This window comes from Tenrec ecaudatus, chromosome 18 (genome assembly GCF_050624435.1).
Source record: "Tenrec ecaudatus isolate mTenEca1 chromosome 18, mTenEca1.hap1, whole genome shotgun sequence".
Classification (NCBI taxonomy): Eukaryota; Metazoa; Chordata; class Mammalia; order Afrosoricida; family Tenrecidae; genus Tenrec; species Tenrec ecaudatus.
Window position 1 is genome coordinate 6,099,189 of NC_134547.1, and position 23,566 is coordinate 6,122,754.

Genomic DNA, 23,566 nt, shown 5'->3' on the forward strand with positions numbered 1-23,566 from the left:
CATGAAATAGACAAAGGGTTATTATGAATATGAAGGGTGTTTTAGTTCAATACCATTAGGAAGGGACATTTTCCCCTCTTGGAGCCAGTTAGATGTTTTTGAAAATATAAATAACAACATGAATCAGAATAGCCGAGGTTCAATTAGATGGGAATCCAGAGATCATGTTTGCGGTACTCAATTTCCTTTGTAGAATTGTTTGGTATTCGAACATCGTATCAGTAAAGAAAATAAGCCCAAATAACTGTATTTGATTTTTTTTTAAGTTACTCAATCCCACTTAAATCATGAAGTCATTTAGGGAAAAAATGTTAGTTTCAAATTCTTCACCTTTGTGAAGATGAATTTAAAGAAGATTGTCAACGTTGTTTACTGAAAATTTCTTTAAAGTGTTTTGGAAACCTTCTAAAATAATGCATACCTTCTATGCTACATAATCTTTGATCTTGACAAACTAATGAATGTAATAGAGAGAGAGAGAGAGAGAGAGAGAGAGAGAAAGGGCAGAAGTGTTAGTAGTGAGGTGCTCAAACACATTTTCTCCCTAATCAAACTTTAAAACAACAGATTTTCAAAAGAATATTTTAAAAATATACATTCTTTATAATTTTGAGCCTACTGAAGGGAAAACCTTGAATCAAAGCCAAAAAAATGACAGTAAAAAAACCACCAACCTTGTTCAGAAGTGGGGCCATGAAGGACTGCCAAATTTTGTCCAAGCTATGCATCCTAAAAATCTTTCTAGAAAATATGTTTTGAAAAAGTAAACTAGATTATATGCAATGTGTCCAGAATTAACCAGATATGTGACCTCTGTGTCTTGTACCCGAGACATTTACACGAAGCAACAATCGGGCTTCCTTTAAGATAGATGTATGATTACTTGGACTCTATTTCTACTTGGTTGCTGGCCTGTTTGGGGGTTCTGCTGTGGTGAAGTGAAGTTATTTCATGTGGCTCTTCTACCCATGTCTTTATAACTCCCCCAAAATGATTGGGTGGGACCATGTGTATTGGGTGTATAAAACACTTAACAGTGGGATTGGTCAGCGTTTCCTATTCCACTAGGTCTATAAGAGTGAGCCATCTCAGAAGCAGGGAGAGAGAATCCTGTGACCATGAAGAAAGAAGAACCACCAGTGGAGCATGTGGGAGATCCTGTCTGGAGCGACGGAGGCAGTGGAGGCCACCGCACTGAGGCCAGGAGGCAGAGCAGAGTCCTGAGAGTGTGGGGCAGAGTCGAGGAGTGGCAACAAGATGGTGAGGCAGAGTGGCAGGCTTCCAGGCCCAAGCAACAAGGCAGAGGACAAGGGGCCATGTGGCTGAAGGCCAAGGATCAAGAAGAGGTAGCCCTATCAGCATGGCTGAGAAGATGTTTGGGACAAATGAACCATTTCCTTAACATTTTGTAAACGATTAATTTCCCTAAAGAACCTATATTTTCTGCGAGTCCTGAGTGGTTATTGCAACGAATTATGGAATCCCACTGAAGAGTAGAGAACCTTGGGAGGGGCGGGAGGTGTCAGCCAGGTAAAGGAGAATGGAGATCGGAAGCACGTTTGACCTGTGTCATGTGGCAATTGGCTTTGGGCTGGGGCAGGGTTGGATTCTCCTCCTTTGTGTTTTCAGGGGAGGTCAGGCATGGCGTCTGTGCCATTGTCTCCCTTAAACATAATTAGCATACTGAACATACTTTGTGAAACATATGTAGAATGCAGATTCAGTCATGTCATTCGTAGAACAAAAACGTCAAAGACTATGAGTAAATTAGACACTGCAAGCACGTGATGCTTTGCTTACACCCTTCAGTTGTGTGCCCAGAAGCAAGCAGGAACCTGATAGCCATAAGAAGAAAGATGGCGGGCCACACTTTCACCATTATTCCTTGACCAAAATCCAGCCCATGACATATAAGAGATTTTGGGACTGCTGTTTTCGGTCACAGATATTCAAAGAAAGAAGGTATGCCATAAGGTGTTCAGATAAGAAGGCAAAGTAACTCTCCCATGTGGGAAACAGAATGGGAAGAGAGTTTATACGGATGAATCCTTTAGTCTCATATGAATCCTTTAGTCTCATATATTAGGGAGCCTGGCAGACTGGGTTTCTGGGGGTGGAGGGAGGCCTTCATCCTTGTGAGAAGGAGGTGAATACCAATCACATTCTCATAATTAATATTGTTCCCAGTATATCCTCCCGTCATAGTGCTACCTCAAGGTTATCTCTTACAAGCTCATGGCTGATTGCCACCTAGTGGGTGTCAGCATTCACTATAAAGGCAGGCATGTGCCATTGTTCTAGGCTCTGAAGACAGCCACCCCCCTTACTTGCACAGGGCACTGGTGTCAAGTTACTCTTCCAATGTACTCAGGGGCCTTAAGGGTTAAAGCACAGCCCACTTTGTGATGTATGTGGTTACCTGTAATTAGGGACACTTGGATGCCCCTAGAATGTATATAAGTCTCGTTTGGATATATCCTCGCTCTCTCTTCTGAAGCTGGCTCCGGAAGTCATGACTGCGAAGGTGAGACCTTGCATGCTTTATCTTGTCTTATTGTCTCTTTAGTTTACCCCTCAATTACACAACCACCCCTTAGGCCCATTATTTGTGGGGCCTGGTACTCCCACACCCCCATATTGAAAAGACTGTGTGGACAATACAGCGATTTCATACTATACTCTGCACATGGGAATATCAGCATAGCAGAATCTATTGACGGCCAAGTGTTGTTTACAGATAAAGTGGCTTATTCGATGCAATGTCTGGGAGAGAGGGAGACAGAAATGAACGTGATACACTAATGTGTGGAGGAAGATAGTTTTAGATAAAATTGTCATCTTTTGCAGAATGTAGGCTCTTCTAGCACCAAAGAATTTATGGAACCACAATAGAAAGGCTTGAACAAGCACTCACGGGTCTACGACAAGAAATTTGGAAAACAGCTAGCTGGCCAACGAGCTGGAAGAGATCCATATTTGGAGCTATTCCCAAGAAAGATGACCCAATAGAATGCAAAAATTGTCAAACACCGTCATTGATATCACATGCAAGTAAAGTTTTGTTGAAGATCATTCAACAACCATAGCAATGGTTCATCAATGGGAAGCTGTCAGAAATTCAAGTCAGAATCAGAAGAGGATATGCAACAAGGGATGTCATTGCTGACTTCAGATGGATTTGGGCTGAAAATAGAGAAGATCAGAAGTATGTTCACTTCTGTTTTATTGACTAGCCAAAGATATTCGATTGTGTGGATCATAACTGTGGGTAGCACTGAGAAGGGGAATTTCAGAACACGTCATTGTGCTCATACGGAACTTGTACATGAATCAAGAGGAAGTCATGAGAACTTAAAAAGGGAATATTTCATGGTTTAAAATCAGGAAAGGCATGGAGGGAGGGTGGGGTAGAAAGGGACCGATTACAAGGATCTACATATAACCTCTTCCCTGGGGGACGGACAACAGAAAAGTGGGTGAAGGGAGACATAGGACACTGTAAGACATGACAAAATGATAATAATTTATAAACTATCAAGGGTTCATGAGGGATGGGGAGCGGGGAGGGAGGGGAAAAATTAGCTGATACCAAGGGCTCAAGTAGAAAGCAAATATTTTGAGAATGATGATGGCAACAAATGTATAAATGTGCTTGACACATGGATGGATGGATGGATTGGGATAAGAGTTGTACGAGACCTCAATAAAATGATTACAAAAATAAAATAAAATGAGCAAATAATCAGAAAAACTGGTTTATATGAAGAAGAATGTGGTATCAGTATTGTAGGAAGGTTTATTTCCAACCTGCAATATGCAGAGGACACAACCTTACTTGCTGACAGTGAGGACTTGAAGCACTTGCTGATGAAACTCAAGGAGTGCAGTCTTCAAGATGGATTACAACTTGATGTAAAGAAAATAAAAGTCTGTGCTCGCTTCGGCAGCACATATACTAAAAAAGAGAAAAGAAAAGTCCTCCCCACTGGACCAACAGGTAACCTAAATGGAGAAAAGATTGAAGTTGTCAAGAATTTAATCTAGCTTGGATCTAAAATCAATGGTCATAGAGGCAGCAGACAAATCAAATAAAAAAAGAAGAACTCAAAAGATGTATTATCTAGGGCAAATCTGCTCTACACGACCTCTTTAAAGTGTTGGGGAGGAAATATGTCACTTTGAGGGTTAAGTTGCATCTGCCCCAAGCAAGCCACGGGGTCTTTTCAATCACCTCATATGCATGTGAATGTTGCACATTGAATAAGTAAGATCAAAGAAGAACCAATGCGTTTGAATTATGGCGCTGGCAAAGAATACTGGAAGTATTATGGACTGCCAGAAGAACAAACAAGTTTGTCTTGGAAGAACAGCCAGAATGCTCCTTGGAAGTGAGGATAATGAGCCTGCATCTCATGTGATGTCAGGAGAGCCCATGTTCATTAGGCACGGTTCTGTTGTACATAGGGTCACTGGTTCCGGACCAGTTTGACAGTACACAACAACAATAACAACAACAACAACAACAACAACAGGACCATCTACCTAGAACACCCAAAATAAAGTACTGAAAGACTGTAGAACATATCAGCGAAACATTCGATTTGGCGAATTCAAATATTGCAAATTTATTAACCAAACTCTTAGAATCAACAAGCAAAATTCGATCCCTACCTCACACCACTCACAAAGGCATTGTAGATTAAAGATTTCAATGGGAACAGAATTATTTTCCCATGATAATTTCCAATTGCTTCCTTTTCAATGTCGGAATGGCATTGCTGTTTAGCAGTTAATTGTATAATTCAATTCAACCAGGGGGCATTTATTAAGGCCTGGAAACACTTTTGGCTGCCACCCTGAAGAGTAGGTAGCAATTCCATCCATTTCTAGCAAGTAGAAGCCATGGATGCTGCAGACCATCCAACAGTGTACAGGATAGTCACATCCTACCAACAAATAATTATGTAGTTCCAAATGTCAATTTTGCTGAAATTGAAACAAAACAAAAGAATATCTACTGTAATCCAATGCCTTAAGAAGTCCTATTTTAATAACTATTCCCAGTTATTGAAGGATTTTCCACGTAAAAATCATACTACTTACAAATAATAAGCAATAGTAAACATTTCATATAGATTTCCATCATTCGTATCTTTTATTTAGTTCTACTGTGTAACTGCATTCAGTTTCCAGTCTCAGAAGCATATTTGTAATAAACAGTCGAACGGCCCTTCTCTTTGGGGACTCCATCATGGCATAAGTCATGGTGGGAGGTCCCACTTGCCACCATTATAGACTTCAAAGCCAGATATTTGCTTTCTCTGAAACCTAGTGGTCAGGAAGTAACCAGTTACACTGTGCCTTTTTATAAAGACAGTGACATAAAGACGGGCCCAGTGTTCAGCGAGATGGCCTTGGCACGTCAACCAGGCTGTCCTGAGGCAAACTTGGATCTGATTCTTCTTTCATTGTTTCTTTGAGTTCTGACCTATTTTCTGAACTTGGTACTTCAGCCATCTCATTCAATCTGTTGGCTACCCAATGTCCTGTGAATGAATTACTCTCTCTCTTTTTTTTTTTTTGCTTAAGTCAACCCAAATTGGTATTCTTTTTGACCAAGAACCTCACTGTTAGAATGTTATATAAGAGTTGTGATAACACATGCCATTGTCTTGTTCCTGATGTTGCAAATAGTTGATAGTTTACATCCATCCATCCATCCACTTATGAAACAAATATTGAAATCTATGAGTCCCCTTCTTTTACCTGGAGTTGCAGTGTCTTACTGTAAGGGTCGCTTTAGTTTTCCGCTTTTCTGTCATTGTAATCCCACTCTCTCTGAGAGTGGGAATCCTATATCGCATTATTCATATTTTTATGCTTATTTGATTCATTTCCCTGCGTGTAACTAGCCGTCCATCATGGCCACGGCCTGGACCCCATAAGAGTGCCCCCCTTACTGTGCTTGACTCTGCTTTCTCTTCTGGGAGGCCTCTCTCCTCAAGGACTCTCACCACCCTGTTCAAACCCTGGTATTTGGGCCACTCCCAAATGGGAATGTTCTTCTCTTCTTGCTTGGGCTCCTCAGTGACATGACAGCCTTGAGTACTCACCTCACCATGCTTGCGAGACCACATTCCAAGCCACCCCACTGCACCACTCGCCATCTTGCTCCACTGCATCTACTGGTCAAAAGGAGAAGGGACAAGCACAAGGAAGGGGAAGAGACTAAATTCTGGATATGTAAATCCAAGAATATGGGAAACAGAACCGGGAAGAGAGTGTATGCGGACTCATTTTCTACAGTCATATTTAATGAGTGTGGGAGGCCAAAACTCTCATGGAGGGAGGCCTTTGTTCGTGGGTTGGAGATGCAGTCCAGTCACATTCTCCTTAGTAAAAGTTATTCCCCACAATGACTCACCTCCCCACCCACCAACCCCGTAGTAATGGCAAGTTTAAGGGGCTGCTTGAAAGCATATGGTGGCTATTATACTCTTGAAGGTCAACTGCTTGAAGGCTATCTGCCTGAAGGTTGTCTGCCATCAAGAACGATCAGATCGCCCCACCCTGAGTACGGCCAACTTCCTTCTGATAAGGATCATAGTTTGCTCCTGGAGAAGAGCTCAGGGACACCTAAGGTCAAGCCAGCTCAGAGGTGACCAAGGTTAAGCCTCCATCTTGACTCTAGGACCCTACCATCTTGTTATATGTGTACCTTCCCTAACACTTCTTGTTACGTATCTGTATGACATGGCTTGCATGCCCGAGATTATATAGGCCTGCGAGAGAATAGATTCTCTCTCTCTCTCTGGTCCTGGTCTCCTTGGAATAGGCGAACCCTTACATGCCTTGTCTGTCATTTATTTAATTTACCCTTCAATGACACAACCACCCCTTAGGACCCATTCGTTTGTGGAGGCTGGCGTCTCGCACAAGAAGATTTCTGATGGGATGTAGAGTTTTAGAGAGGGAAGAGAAACAAGGGCTGAGTCCAAGTTCTTTAACCTGAGAGGGTGGAAAATGGAGTTAACATTTACTAAGAGCGGGGGAACGGTGGGAGAAGTAGGTCTGGAGTGGAAATCCAGACTAAGCTTTGGAGATGATGAATATGGATTGCATATAAGATGGATATGCAAGTAATTATAGGGCTGACCCCAATCTCAACTATGTGGACACCCCCTCCTCCCCCCCACCCCCGCCGGAAGAATGCACTACAGAGCACAACACTGAAGCTACAGCTCAGGGAGAGGAGTGCATCTGATCAGGGGCAAATGAAGATGGAAGGAGAGAGTGGAACACATCCTGTCCCACAAAGTTCTGCCCCGAGGGCGATATTCCCTGCTTAGAGTACCCAATGCACAGAGAGGACCATAGGGCTGGCCCCACCACGAGACAAGACCTCCCTCACTGACCGATATCGCTACGAGGGATGACACTGGAGGCACAGTGTGGGAATTGTGCCTGATCTGACCCCACCACACTGGGGTGAAACGCTAAGGGTGTGCAACAGAGCAGCAAGGGGAGCAAAGCAATGAAGTCCCTAGGGAATACCCAAAATAGACTTTGGAGCCACCCCACCATTCTTGACCAGAAAACACACCTAAAGGTCAACAAACAGACCTGGAACTATTTATAGGCTTTGGTTTTTTTGTCATTGGTTTTTGTTGTTGTTTTGTTTGGCTCTGCCTTATTTTTGTGCTTATTATTGTCTCTGCATGTCTATCTAGATAACATAGGCCGGGTAAACAATCTGGAGGAGAAAATAATGGGACTGATGGTTCTGGGGAGGCATGGGAGAGGGGAGGCAGGGAAAAGAAATGGGTGTTAATAAGCCCAGGGATAAGGGAACAACAAGTGATCTAAAATTGATGGGCGGGGGAGGGTGCAGGATACCTGGTAGGTCTTAATCAAGGGCAATGTAACTGAGAGGAATTACTGAAACCTGAATGAGGGCTGAACATGATAGTGGGACAAGAGGAAATTAAAAGGAAATAGAGAAAAGACCTAGGAGGCAAAGGCCATTTACAGAGGTCTAAATACAGGCATGTACATATGTAAATATATTTATATACATAAAATGATAGGGAAATCTATGTACATATATTTATATGTTAACTATCAAGGTAGCAGACAGACATTGGGCCTCTACTCAAGTACTCCCTCAACACAAGAATACTTTGTTCTAATAACCTAGCATTCTGTGATGCTCACCTTCCCAACCCACTGAAGACAAAGTGGGTGCATAAGCAAATGTGGTGAGAAAGCTGATGGTGCCCGGCTATCAAAAGATATAGTGTCTGGGGTCTTACAGGCTTGACAACAAACAAGTGGTCATGTAGCTGAGAAGCAACAAAGTCCACATGGAAGAAGCACACCAGCCTGTGTGATCATGAGGTGTCAATGGGATCAGGTATCAGGCATCAAAGGCCCAGAACAAAAAAATCATATAGATGGATGTGAGTGAGGGGGAGTGCAGAGTGGAGACCCAAAGCCCACTTGTAGACAATTGGACATCCCCTTATAGAAGGGCCACAAGGAAGAGTTGAGCCAGTCAGGGTGCAGTATAGCACCGATGAAATATACAACTTTCCTCTGGTTCTTGAATACTTTCCCCTCCCACCCCCCACTATCATGATCCCAATTCTACCTTACAAATCTGGGTAGACCAGAGCATGTACACGGGCACATACAAGAGCTGGAAACAGGGAATCCAGGACAGATAATCCCCTCAGGGCCAACAATGAGAGTATGATACCGGGAGGGTAGGGGCTCCTCATTTTTTCCCTTACACGGGAAATAATTCTGTCTAAAGTACTACATTGGTCTGACCCAAGATCCGATCCTTGGACAGCTTCTCTCTGCCTTCTTTGTTCACCTTCAACTCAGCCTCACCCAGGCCAAGGTTTACTTGTTACTGTGGTTCTTGCTGGTCCCTCTCCTCACAACTTGGCATAAAATGATTTCAAAATAAATAAATAAAAATAAATTTAAAAAGCAAGCAATTACATTCTGAGTCTGGAGCTACAGGGCTAGGTCCAGGATGAGAGTTGTCAATATTGACGTGGTCAGTGGTTCTAAAATACCAGCCCCTCCAAGGGAGAAAGACTGGGCTCTCTACTTCCATAAACACTTCCAGTCTTGGAAACCCACAGGGGGTCCTGATGAGTCAACATTGATTAGATGGCAGTGAGAGAGACGATTAGACAGATGAATTTTAAAAGACCCATATCAGCATCGAACAAAGTGATATATCGTCTCCTTTGATCTAGCTATGTATACGAAGATTTATTTTTTTAACACCATATTCCTAGGTAGTAGTCATTTGACCATGATATGGTCTTTTGACACATTGGGGTTTCTATTGCTCATATTCGCACCACCCCAGTAGTTTTATTGGTATAAAATTCATATATCGTGAACTGCCATGGTTAAGTCGCTTTTAAAAAGAATTGATATATACACTATCACCATCAGTTCAAGTGCACCCTTCTCCATCTTGCATTCATTATTTGCTTCAAAATTCCCCTCAACCTTCCCCTCCCTCCCTAATAAACCATGACATCAGTTATCATCTCTATGCATCCAATCCTTTTGTGTTTTATAAACTGGGAAACATCAGAAACAATAGAAAACAAAACAAAAGAACAAAAAACGTCGAGGAAGGAAGAAAAGATCATCGGCAAAGAGAAATTTTCTCTCTGGAACACCTTGGACATATTGAAACCTACAGCAAATTCAGGTTGGCTCAAGAGAGAGGTCAGGTGACCAAGCATCATATTACACAGCAGCCCCCTGTACCACAATCAAGTTTACAATAATCTCTGTCTGATCGCAGAGCCCTTTGAGTCCCTCTACTCTGGTCAGAGGGGATCTGCCAGAGGCTTAATCTGACTAGGTACTCTGCAAATGGATTTTGGGCTTCCATTGTCCTCCATACCCTTCTGCAAATTGGGTGTTCACAATTTTAGTGCTGACACCTTTCTCCTCATTTTGGATTTTGTTGTCATCTTTGGATCGCACAGGCTGGTGTGCTTCTTCCATGTGAACTTGGACTTAGTTGACTCCTCGCTTAGATGGCTGCTTGTTTGAATACAAGCCTTTCAGACCCCAGGCACTATACGATTGATAGCCAGGCACCATCTGCTTTCTTCACCACACTTTGCCGTAGCAGCCCCGTCTTCAGCGATCACTTCATGAAGGCGAATATGGAGCAGGGCCCTGCTATGAGAACTAATTGTTCTTGGATTGGGGCTAGAATGACGTGAGAGACCAGAATCCATCCGCTTGTCCAGGGAGTTATCCATGACCTGCTTTAGTTTCTATTGCTAATATTATGTATGGGAATTCCCTAACAGTAATTATCAAGGAGATTCCTTTGCCATTTTCCAAATTACTGTATTAGATGGTTATGCCATGTCACGCTGCCTATGTGCACACAACTCAGAAGCTTTTGACTTTAGCTGCATGCTGAAAAAACTTAATGGGATCCTATGACTTTATTTCAAAGCCCAATAGCAAACCCAGCCTGTTGCCTTTCAGTCAGTTCTGACCCACAGTAACCTTAGAGGACAAGGCAGCATTGTCCCCATGGGGTTTCCTATGCGTTTTTTTAAAACATTGTTAGTTGGGTAAAGTTTTTTGTGTTTTTTTAAATATGTATGGAACCATAACACAGAAAAGCTGATCACTATACAGACCCTGTCGGCAGGAAGCACGTGTTTCGATGTGAGTGACTCTCCATGGTTGCAGATTGCAGCCCCATGCGTAACCACTACGCCACCAGAGTTCAGGTTCCTTTGCCATTTATGGTATCTGGAAAATGATCGATATAATCCCATGTTTTCTAATCAGGCGAAGGAATTGGGCAAAGATTATCTAAATGATTCTGTTCCTACAGAGTTTTCATCTTCCCTTGGATTACGTCCATTCTTTGATCATTTTTCTTTTTAAATTTATTTTTATTTTGTTATTATTTTTCTTCGATCCTTTTCTGCATCCTGTGTGATTTTCCTGAATGTCGGACTCAAGCCACTGGGTTTTTGCTTTGTCAAGGCCTGTGTTTTATGCTTCTAATTTAATCTCACTTTTTTATTGTCATGTCCTCAATGGTTTCTTTCTAGATTTTCCGTTTCCTGTTTGATCCTGCTGTCTTATCTTTATTATTTTTTTTATAGGAAAATTTTCTTCCAGGTAGAAATCTGCTAGGTTCTACTATATTTTGTTTTCTTAGAGTTCATTAAGTACTCTCTGCAGGAATGTCCCCATGCTGTGTTATTTCTCGACTCTGTGATTAGAAATTCTTTTGAAAGAAGAGGCTGGAGTGACAGCCATCTCCACTGGAGGACGCTATCCCTGATTTTTGGCAGCTAGGTACCATGGATCGAGATTCCTACAGATAGTGGCTCTACCTCCAACGTAACAAAACACTGCCAAGTCCTGCACCATCCTCAATGAGCCCATTGCTGCAGCCACCTTGTCAGTCCATCTCCTTGAAGGGTCTTCCTCGCTCTGACCCTCTGCTCAGCCGAACTGGTCCCTCCTGATAACAAGTCTGTGAGAGGAAGTCTTATCCTTGCTTCCAAAAGAGCATCTGGCTGCATTTCTTCCAGTTGAGGTTGGCTCATGCCTTAGCAGTGCGTGGCACATTTAATATTCCTCATGGACTCAAGAGTTTAAGGCTATTGATTGTTCAATTCTTTGTTGTCCCTTGTCCTCCTTTCTCATGGCCTGGATTTCCTTCTTAACAGGTCCAGAATGCTGAGCGCGCCTTGGCCAGCCGAGGGCGCACGTGGGCTTCAATTGGCTTCTCAGTCTCAGGATGACCTGTAACCACGGATAAGATAGCAAATTCGAGAGTAAATCTCCAGTTACAGAAATTTAAAAAAATAGTAATATTTTTTTCCTGAAAGAGAGAACTGTATACAGTGTCTCCCGGGAGGAAGAGAAAGCCCTGCCAGCCAGCATAGCTTGTCTCGTGCTAATTAAAATTAATTTTAAGTTTTATCGACATATCATTCACATATCATGCAATTCAGTGATTTAAGTATATTCAAATGTGTTGTGCAATCATGCCCACAATCAGCCTTAGAACATTTTGTTCATTCATGTGCTCATTATTATTAGCTCCCGTCGCATAGTGACCCTAGAGGCCAGGACAAGATAGAGCTGCCTCTGTGGGTTTCCAAGATTGTAACTCTTCCCCCACCAAACCTCCATAAATGCAGATTTATTCCAAACAAAATATTTAAACATGCCACAATGATCAGCAGATGGTTATAGACAGTTTCTTTCTTTCTTTTTTTTTTTACAGTTTTATTGGCACACAAACCACATATCATGCTATTCAATAGTTCGTTCATATCAAGAAGAATTGCACAATCATGATTCCAATCATTTTGTAAACATTGCTTTTCCTGGTCAAGTTGCTTTTAAAATGAGTTGTATAATCACCACCAGTTCGAGGCCTCCCTCCCCACCTCCTGCATACTTTGTTTGCTCCCCAACCCCTCACCCTCCCTATCGCCCACCCTGCACCCCCACTTCCCCTATAAACCCTTGCATCAGTTATTGTCTCATGCATCCACTCCTTCTGTGTGGGGGACCAGCCTCCACAAGTGAATGGGTCCTAGGGGGTACTTGTGTCATTGAAGGGTAAATTAAAGAAATAACAGACAAGGCATGCAAGGGCTCACCTCTTCCACGGATCTGGAACCAGAGAGAGAGAGAGAGAGAGAGAGAGAGAGAGAGCGCGAAGGTATTCTCTCACAGGCTTCTATAGTCATCAGGCATGGAAGCCACATCATACACATACATACCAGGAAGGTTTGTATTAGAGCAGTAGTTCTCAATCTGTGGGTCACGACCCCTTTGGGGGTTGAATGACCCTTTCACAGGGGTAGCCTGTTCATAACAGTAGCCAAATGACAGTGATGAAGCAGCAACGAAATAATTGTAAGATTGGGGGGTCACCAGGACATGAGGAACTGTATTAAAGGGTCACGTGCGGCATTAGGAAGGTTGAGGACCACTGTATTAGAGGTATAAACATAACAAGAAGGGGACAAGCCAGGGTCAGACAAGTTGCAGGAAGGTACGCACATAACAAGGTGGGCAGGTTCCAGAGTTAAGATGATGGCCTGACCTTGACCATCTCTGAGCTGGCTTGACCTTAAGTGTCCCTGAGCTCTTCTCCAGGGGAACAGTCTATGATGCTTATCAGAAAGGAGTGGGCCGTACTTGGGGTAAGGTGGTCTGTCTGCTCTTGATGGCAGACAGCTTTCAACCAATTAACCTGCAAGAGTATAGTAAGCAACTATGTGTTCGCAAACAGCACCTACAAATTGGCTTTATTACAGGGGACATCGTAGGAACCAGCTTTTACTCAGGAGAATGTGACTAGGACCAGCCACGCTTGTGAAGCCTTCCACCATGAGAGTCTCAGCCTCCCAGACTCCTTCACATATGAGCACAGAGAATTTGTCCGAATACACTCTCCTTCCGATTTTTCATTTGCCAGGATTGGTGGTTTTGAACTGTCGACTTGGCAGTTAGCACCCTAAGTTGTAACCCACTATATTGACTTCATGGCAGTGAGCTTTCGCCCCAGTTCTCCCTGCCCTAATTCTAAGGAATTATTAATCTAGTTACTATCTCTATAGACGTATCTGTCTCAGATTTCATATAAAGAAGACCATAGAAAAATCTAAAGAAAATAAACAAGGAACAGAAAAAAAAGTCAATCCCAAAGAAAGCGGAAAACAATGAAAAGCAGAACAAATTAAAAATGGGTTAAAAGGGAAAGGTTAAATTTTCACCTAACTCTATCTGCATCCGTACACTTCCCAGTGAACTCTGTCTGAGAGCAAGGCTGTTCCCACCCCTGGTCAATGGTCAGAGAGGACTCACTGGGGCCTAAGAGTAATCAGGTGCCACTTAAAGGGCAGGCTGGCTGACCAACCCCTCCCTTCTGATACTGATCATAGATTGTTGCCCTGGAAAGAGCTCAGGGACAGCCAAGGTTAACCTGCCAACTTAACTCTAGTACCCGTTACATATGTTCCTCCAGCACCTGCCCACTTTGTTACATATGTGATTGACGTGGCTTGCAGGCCCGATGATGATATAAAACCCGTTGGGAAATACCTTCGCTCTCTGGGTTCCTGACTGGGACAAAGAGCCTCTGTGCCTCACTGTTATCTCCTTATTTTCCACAATTGCACTCGCCGCTCCAAAGGACCCATTCAGTATGTGGGGCCGGAACCCACACATATTGATGATTTTACCCCTGAAAACATCACTGGGAGGTACAATGGTATGTGCTCCAAACTAACACAAAAGATGCGGGTTCAAACTCACCTGCTGATGCCGAATAAGAAAGGCCTGGAGATCACCTTCCGAAAAAATGTAAATCAATACTTAAAAATCGTAAATCAAAGATTATTGTAGGGTACAAGCCCCCACAATTGAACAGGTCCAAGGGGCAGTTGTATGATTGAGGGATAAAATTAAAGAGACATCAGACAAGATAAAGCATTCAAGTGCTCACCTCCGGGACAGCCATGATCTCAGCAGCCAGGTCTGCCCAGAGAGAGAGCATATATTTCCAATCACAGCTTATATACATTTTGGGGGACAGTAAGCCCCCCTGATTATAGGTAACCACATACATTAACAGGAAGAGACTGTACATACATACATAACACATACATAACAGGAAGGGCATATGCACGACAGGAAGAGGAGGTGCTGGGGGTGCACACGTGATAAGATGGGGGGACCCTTAGATTCAAGATATTAGCCTAACCTTAGTTCTCCTTGAGTTGACTTGACCTTGTCTTTGGGCTTTCCTTCAGGAGAACAATCCACCATCCTATCAACAGGGAGTGGGCCCCACCTAGGGTGGGACAGAAAAATAGGGTTTCATTGCTCTAGATCAGGGGTGTCAAATTCAATTAAAACTCGGGCTATTTGGTGCAACTAGCAAGATTCATGCGGCCACATCACATTTACAAATTTTGTTAAATTTATATTTTGAAGTGAGGATTCAGGAATATGGATAGGATAATTAAAGCACTATATAATTGCTTTTATTTCAATATTAATTTTATTTCATGCATTTATAAAACCAAAATTATTCTTTTTTACCCCAAACTTGCCAGCACTTTCCTCCTACTAGTTTTCACTTACCTCTTATGTTGTGACCAGAAAATATAACAAAATAACTAATGAAAACCACAAAATGTTGGACAGCTGACAAACGTGATGCACAATTGTAATGGCTTTCCTCTAAAAATGGTTAACTAGCGCTGCCACTAGGTATGATTCATAATAGCACAACCCAGAGTGCTCTTTCTAACCTTTGCACTATTGGGATCTGTTTACATTACGTGACACTGAGAGTGCTAGACTTCTTGCTTCCAATTGTTGCCGGAACTGAGTCAGCGTGTTTTTACACGTCCACAGGCCCCCAGGAAAGGCACTGGGCCACGTGTATACTTGTCTTCAGAAGTTAAAGGGTTAACGAGGGAATTGAGTGTACGGTGTTGCCTCCATCTCCCCTAAGTGCTATTTTCTTCATAACCATTTCCCCCCTATTTTCATTGTATTTCAGAGCATCACGGGCCACAGAAAAAAATACCCCGGGGACCACATGTGGTCCATGGGCCACCAGGCTGACACCCCTGCTCTAGATGGCTGATAACCCTCAGGGAGATTACCTCTAAGCAGTTGACCTGCAAGTGTGTAGTCAGTGACCGTGTGTTCTTAGGTTTGGCATATATTATGGGGGCACAACCTGGGGAATAACTTTTCTGTTTCCCACACCCTAAAAGTGAAAAAACAAACAACTAAAAGCAACCTATTGCCACATATATTAACATTATAATGACATTACTAGAGGCTACAATGAATCAGAAGATGTTCAAATATTAGGCTGATAACCACAAGGCCAGCAGGTTGAATTCCCCAGCCACTCTTCAAGGGAAAGAGGCGGTTCCTTGCTCCCGTAAAGATCAGTAGTCTCGGAAAGCCACAAGGGGAGCACTTTTTTAGAAAAAATAAATATTATTAATCATTTTATTGGGGGGCTCTTACATCATTCAATTGTATTATGTACACTTGTACATATGTTGCCATCAACATTTTCAGAACATTTTCTTCTACTTGAGCTCTTGGTATCAGCTGCTCATTTACCCCCTCCCATCCTCATAAATCCTTGATCAATTATATATTATTATTGTTGTTATTTCATATCTTACACAGTCCGTTGTCTTCCTTCACCCACATTTCTGTTATCCGCCAGCCTTGGAGGGGGCTATATATCCAACCTTGTGATGGGTTCCCCCATTCCCACCCCCCTGTGGTAGTTACATAATCTGGTGTCAACTTGAGACTATTAATAGTAAAGGGGTGGAATTTAGCCTGCCAACCAGGTCACAGCTTGATGACCTCATTTGAAGGAGCGATGGAGATAAATCTCTCACTGGAGGCCAAATCATATTCTCTGCTTCCTCTTCCCATTGGTAAACCACATGGAGACACATTGAGGGAGCCAGAGCCCTGGAGCTGGAGAAACTATGCATAGACTCACACCAGCGCTGAGATGCTTCCACCACCACTGGATCCACAAGACTTTCCACCCACTGACCTGTGATCTTCCTTCATTCAGCATCATTGCATGGCTGTGTGAGTCAAAAGAGGAATTTATGGACTAGTATTGACATATGGGATATCGGACTTTATCTGGACTGGCCTGGGATATGATATTTTCTTAATATACAATTGCTCTTTGATATAAAGTTCTCTCTTACACACTTACGAGTGTCTCTGGATTTGTTTCTCTAGTCAACCCAGAAAAACACATGCCCATTTCCACTCCCCACCATCCTCCTACCCTCATACTCCCACTTCTGTTCTTGAGGTGGTTATCTGTCCTGGATTCCATGTGTCCAGAGCTCTTATCTGTACCAATATGTGTACTCTGGTCTAGCTAGATTTGTAAGGTAGAACGGGGTCATGGTAATGGGGGGTGGGGGTGGGAGAAGAATTCAGGAAACAGAGGAATGTTGTGTGTTTCACCATGATTGAATTGTCCCTTCCTTGTAACCCTTCAGTGGGGGATGTCCAATTGTCTACAGATTGGTTGTGGGTCTCTACTCCAACCCTCCTCCTTCACATCGATATAATTGTTTGTTCTGGATCTTTTGATACCTGATCCCATCGACACCTCAGGGGCAGCTCTTCTCTGTCCACGGGGTTGCTATGAGTCAGAGTTAACTTAATGACAGTTGAGGGTTTTCTTTTGTTCCCTAATTATGGTGCTGGAAGAATGTTGAGAGTATAATGGACTGGCAAAAAGAAAAAACAAGTCTGTCTTGGAAGAAATACAGCCAGAATGGCCCTTGGAAGCAAGTATGGCAAGACTTGATCTCACATTCTTTAGACATGTCAGGAGAGACAGTCCCGGAGAAGGACATCATGCTTGGTAACATAGAGGGGCAGTGAATAAGAGGAAGACCTTTGACAAGATTGATTGACACAGCGGCTGCACTGATGGACTCAAACATAAGAACAATTGTGAGGAGGGCACATGATCAGGCAGTGTTTTGTTCTGTTGTGCATAAAGTCACTATGAATCGGAATTGACTCAATGGCACCTAGCAAAATGACATCTCCTGCCATCAAGTTGATTTTGACTCATAGAGACCCCACACAAGACAGAGTAGAACTGCCCCTTTGTGCAGCCAGCCTCATCTTTCTCCTGTGGGGCACCTGGTAGAGTTGAGGTGCTCACCTTGCAGTTATCAGCCTCATATGCAAGCCAGCACAGCACCAGGCCTCCGTGTTAAAATGCATAATATAGTGAGATAGAATTGTTTCAATGATAAGATACTGAACATAGAAAGCTCACAAGATTCTACATGTAAATTATTGGCATTAGCATGTGACTTTATCAGATTAATTGGCTCTAAAGGAACTGTTTAGCTGTATTAGTGACAACCAAACAATGACATTAAAGGGTATGATGTTTTTAAAAACAGCACCCAAATTCACATTCTTCATAGTGAAACTAACAGAATAAGGTTGGGATCTCTACACCAAAGACTTGGAAATGTTTTTTGAGAAAAATTAAAGGAGTCTTAAATATTGTGATACACCATGCTCATGAATTAGAATTCCAGTTATGGTGGTGCAGTTGTTACATGTGGAGCTGCTAACCACAAGGTCAGCCATTCAAAACGACCAGCCTCTCAGAGGGAGAAAGGTGAAACTTTCTACACCTGTAAAGAATTCCAGTCTTGGAATCCCACAGGGCCTATTCTACTTGGTCCTATAGGTTTGTTATGAGTCAGAAATGACTTGATGACAGTTAGTTGCCTTTGGTTGGATTCAGAGATAAGATATTCTGCCCCAGTAGAGTTGGCTCACAGTAGTGAAGCAGGCCCAATGGGGTCTCTTGAGATCCAGCTATGCCCCCATGTCAACAAGAATCACCAGCAGCGTGGCGAAGCAAGTCTCAAAGGAACGACAAAATCCATGGGTTGGCTCGGCCCACAGGTAGTGCAGCACATGGTTGAGGCATAGAATTAGTTGAAGCAGCAGCAAGCTGGTCTTGATCACCAGGGAGAAAGAAAGAAGGGGACTGGCCTTGGAAATCCATTTATCTTGCCGCCCTCCAATCAAGACGTGAACTGATTAAAGTCCGCCCACAGTTCCCTATAAAGCCTAGTTGACACAAAAACCCTAACTATCACACATACATAAAAGAGAACAGAAAATGGCTCTAAAAAGTGCCACATAGATACAAAGTGATATGTTTAGTCGATCGTCTTTTCTAAGGAAACATTTTATAATAATTTTATTTCATTAGTCTTGTATGTATCCATTTAACAGGAGACTTTGGGAAGCCAGAAGTCCAATCCTGTGGGAAACAGAAAGATTTCTCCCAAGTTGTCTCCCCATATATATATGCCAAACCTAGCTGTTTGCTACATGTGGCAAATGACTTCATTTGGAGGTCAGCAAAAGTAGGTTAGGGGTTATTCTCCCTATGGGCTATCGGCCATCTAGAGCAAGCTGACTGTATAGTCTGTCCCTGTAGGAGAACCCAGGGAGGTCAAGCCCACCCAAGGGTGACCAAGGTTAGGCGCCATCATGAATCTTGGATCCAACCTTTTTTAAAAATCGTTTTATTAGGGGCTCATACAACTCTTATCACAATCCATCCATACATCAATCGTGTAAATCACATCTGTACATTCATTGCCTTCATCATTCTCAAAACATTTGCTCTCCAATTAAGCCCCTGGCATCAGGTCCTCATTTTCCCCCTCACTCCCTGCTTTCCCCTCCCTCATGAACCCTTGATAATTTTTAAATTACTATTTTGTCATATCTTGCCCTGTCTGACTTCTCCCTTCACCCACTTTTCTCTTGTCCGTTTCCCAGGGAGGAGATCACATGTAAATCCTTGTGGTCCGCCCTTCTTGTCACAAGTATACCCCTGGTCCCTCCCCTTTCTATCATGTGTACACCCCTAGATCATTCCCTTCCTGTTACGCTTATGCCCATGGTCTATCCCCCTCCTATTGCTTGTATTGCCTATTGTACAGCCCCTACCTGTGATGTGTGTGGTTACCTGTAATCATGCCCCCTAAGTAGATATAAGCCTTGGTTAGCAATAAATCACTTTCTCTCCTGCCCTGTGCCAGCAGGAGGAGCTGAGGTGATCATGTTACCATGCATTATGTCTGACTTCTTTATTTCACTCTCTCTCCTATCGCTCTTACTCTCTATGACTTTATTATAATCTTTATATAGCTCAACCGTGCAATTGTGCTTTCTGAACCCGTGATTAGTTGTAGGGGGCTGGCTACCCCCACAAAGTCCTAACAAAGGCAACATTTGGGAGTTGATAGGAGAAGCCCCAAACATTCCTTCAACCACAGATCTGGAGGCCGGGGTCCGGAGGGCACAGGGACAGGCAGGTCCTGGAGATGGAGAGTCAATTGAAGGGTGTTGGGGAAAGGCCAGCCCCCCACAACTAATCGCAGGTTTGATAGGTGCAATTGTACAGTTAAATATATATATAAAATAATAAAGTCAGAGAGCATGAGAGATAAAAGAGAGATTGAAAGAATGGAATCAGAGACATTTCATAGTAGCATGCTCACCTCAGCCCCGCTTGGTGGTCCATGTGGAAATGGGAGACAGGAGGGCAGGAGAGAAGGGGAGGGGAAGGAGGACAAGGGGAAAGGGAACAGGGGAGAGAGGACTGGAGAGGAGAGGGAGCCAATCAGAGGCCAAGGGAGATCTTTTATTGCTAACCCAGGCCTATATACCTGTGGGGGGAGTGCAAGCCCACTAATCACAGGTAATGACATACATCACAGGAAGGGGTTGCACTATAGGTTATACAGCAATGAGAGGGGAACCATCTAGGGATATACAGGTAATAGGAAGAGGAGGGATTTGGGGTATACATGTGACAAGATGGGCGGATCCTAGATTCAGGACGGCAGCCTAACTTTGGATGCCACTGAGCAGGTTTGACCTGTTCTCTGGATCTCCATAGAAACCATTATCAGTAGGGGGTAAACCCCACCTACAAGGACCAGACTAATGGTCACAAGCTTTTAGGGAGAAGTAGCCCACTGTCCTTAACAGCAGGGAGCAGGACTTACCTGTGGTGGGCCCAGACAGTAGTCTGGCAACTGACTGCCTTCATGGAGGTAACTTGACAATCATTTATCATTAGTTGCAAGCAGTATCCTAAGTCTAACATCTATTTTGGGGAGACGCCTTGGAAGAAATCTTTCTGTTTCCCACAGAGGGGCACTCCTGCAATTCCTTCGTGAGTGAATTGAGGTGGTTGGGGAGCACATATGAGGACAGTACAAAGGCGGGGGTGGGGGGCAGGCAGCAGTCAAAGGGAGCAGTGGGTGGAACCCCGTGTTTCCAAGGAGTCAGTGATGTCCCCGTGTCTCTCCCTCTGGGCTCTATATCCACAGCTCCATCCAGTCTTGAGAAGAAAGTAGCCTCAGTCAGCCCGTCTCCCCTGAGAGCTTCCACACCTGCCGAGAAAACCCAGATCCCAGGGGGTGAAGTTACATATAACTCCAGGCTGCGCAGGACAGCTCAGTTCCAACCAGGAATTCCAGGTCAGTAGTGAGCTGATGGCTTAGTGGTTACAAACTGGATTTGAAGCCAGCAGCCACTCATCGGAGGAAGATGGGGCTTTCTACTCCAGCTAAGAGTTGGGATGGGGAGGGTATCAGAGCTTTCCTTGTGATCCCCCCGGGATTGCCAAAGGCTATGGACGACAGTCAAGCTCAAGCCAACCGCACTGCCATTGAGTTGATGCTGACTCATAGTGACCGTCTGGGACCCTTGGGAAACACCTAACCGGTTTTTCCAAGACTGTTGACCCTTCACAGGAGTAGAAATCCCTGTCTTTCTCCAGAGGAGCGCCCGGTGATTTCATACTGCTAGGGAGGACGGTAGAAGCCCAAGATCCATTTGCGGGGTCCCCACGTGGATTAAGCCTCCAGCAAATGCACTCTGGCCATAGTTCAGGGATGTGACTATCTTTGCTATGAGATGGAGAGCATGGTCAGGTCCATGATGGTAATTGTAGTTAGGTTAAAATGTAATACCATACAATTTGCTCTCCCTGCTGACCCATTTTAAAGTTGTTTCAGTTGTTGGTATTTTCCACTTGTCTTCCCCGCCTCCCCCGCCCCCAACAGTTTTATTTTGCAGAGAGTTCACGTGTCATACAATCCAATCGTTCAGTCACATCAAGAACAGTTGGACAGTGTTCACCACAATCCATTTCCTTCAATCTTACTCTCATCGTGATTAGCTCCCCATTTCCCTTCAACCTCCCCTGGCCATTCTTCCAAGGGGCCATGCACCTGGTTCCTATCTTTAACGATGGACCTATCCCAGATCTGATTTCTTTCCCATGGAGGCTTTTCTACGTTTCATCCAGTCATGGTTGTTGGTTTGTCTGTTTGCTTCCTGTTGGTGTTCTGTATGATTTTCTGCAGATGAAATCCAGGACAGGGAGCTCTAGAGCAGCGGTTGTCCACCTTCCTAATGCCTCTGACCCTTTAAGACAGTTCCTCATGTGGTGGTAACCCCCCAACTGTAAAATTATTTTAATTGCTACTTCATCACTGTCATTTTGCTCCTGTGATGTATCGTCCTGCAAATATCTGATAGGCAGGATGTAATGTCACTGTTACAAATTTAACAGAATTAAAGTATAGTGATTAATCACAGTAACAATATGTAATGATATATTGTGAAATATTTGTTTCTAGTGACAAATAAATGAAGTTTTGTCTCGAAGCACGGTGTATCATGGGTAACAGGCTTCACACCGGGGACTCCTATGTGGGCGTATCTGCATGTGGACGGAGATGGAGAGAGGAGCGGTGTCTCAGTTCCTAAGACCATTGGAAATATGTGTTTTCCAATGGTCTTAGGAGACCCCGGTGAAAGGGTTGTTGGACTCCAACAGGGGTGGCGACCCACAGGTTGAGAACCGCTGCTCTAGAGAGACAGGAACTGAATTGATTATCGGATGGCATGGCAGGCTAGGGGATGATGGCGAACTAATGAGTTTGAGAAGCAATGTTGTGAAACGGATTGTGGTGATGATACACAATGAAACTGTACTGCAGGGAGAACAACTAAGAGCTGTGGGAAAATGACAGGAAGGGTGGATGCCGGCAAACTCAACATTCATATTTTTAAGGAGTCTGGGAAGCCAAGGGCCAAGTGTAGGAAGTCTTCACATTTGTGCGTTGGAGATGCATCCCACTCACATTCTCCTAAGGGAACGCGATTCCCCACGATGTCCCCCCATAATAATGCCAAACCGAAGCTGCTGTTTACAAACACATGGTCACTGAGTATATAATATACACTTGGAGGTCATTTGCTTAAAGGCTAATTGTCTAATATTGATTTGCCATCAAAGGCAATCAGACCCTGTTGTCTGTCCTACCCTAAGTAGGACCCCCTTCCCTTATGATAAGGATAGTGGATTGTTCCCCTGAAGGAGAGCCCAAAGATACTTAAGGTCCAGCCAACTCAGAGACCACCGAGGTTAGGCCTCCATATTGATGCTAAAGTCTGCCTACCTTGTTACGTGTATGCCTTCCTGTCACAGGTATGACTCTGGAACAGCGGTTCTCAAGCTGTGGGCTGCGACCTCTTTGGGGATCGACGACCTTTTCACAGTGGTCTCCTAAGACCATCAGAAAACACATGTTTCCAATGGTCTTAGGATCTGAGACACCACTCCTCTATCCGTCTCCAGGCAGGTCCACCCACATGCAGATAAGCCCGCATACGTGAGTCCCCGGTGTGAAGACTGTGACCCAGGCTACACCATGCTTCAAGACCAGATTTCATTGATTTGTCATTAGAAATCAATATTTCATAGTATATCATTACATATTGTTTTTTTGAGACGAATCACTATGCTTTAATTATGTGACAATGAGACTACATCGTGCATATCAGATATTTCCAGGACGATTCATAACAGTAG

General features: G+C 43.7%; 1 pseudogene; it reads right to left on the reverse strand.

Annotated features, from left to right (window-relative positions):
- Nucleotides 1-10,656: 10,656 nt before the first annotated feature.
- Nucleotides 10,657-10,775, reverse strand: LOC142432959 (small Cajal body-specific RNA 14; annotated as a pseudogene).
- Nucleotides 10,776-23,566: the final 12,791 nt, after the last annotated feature.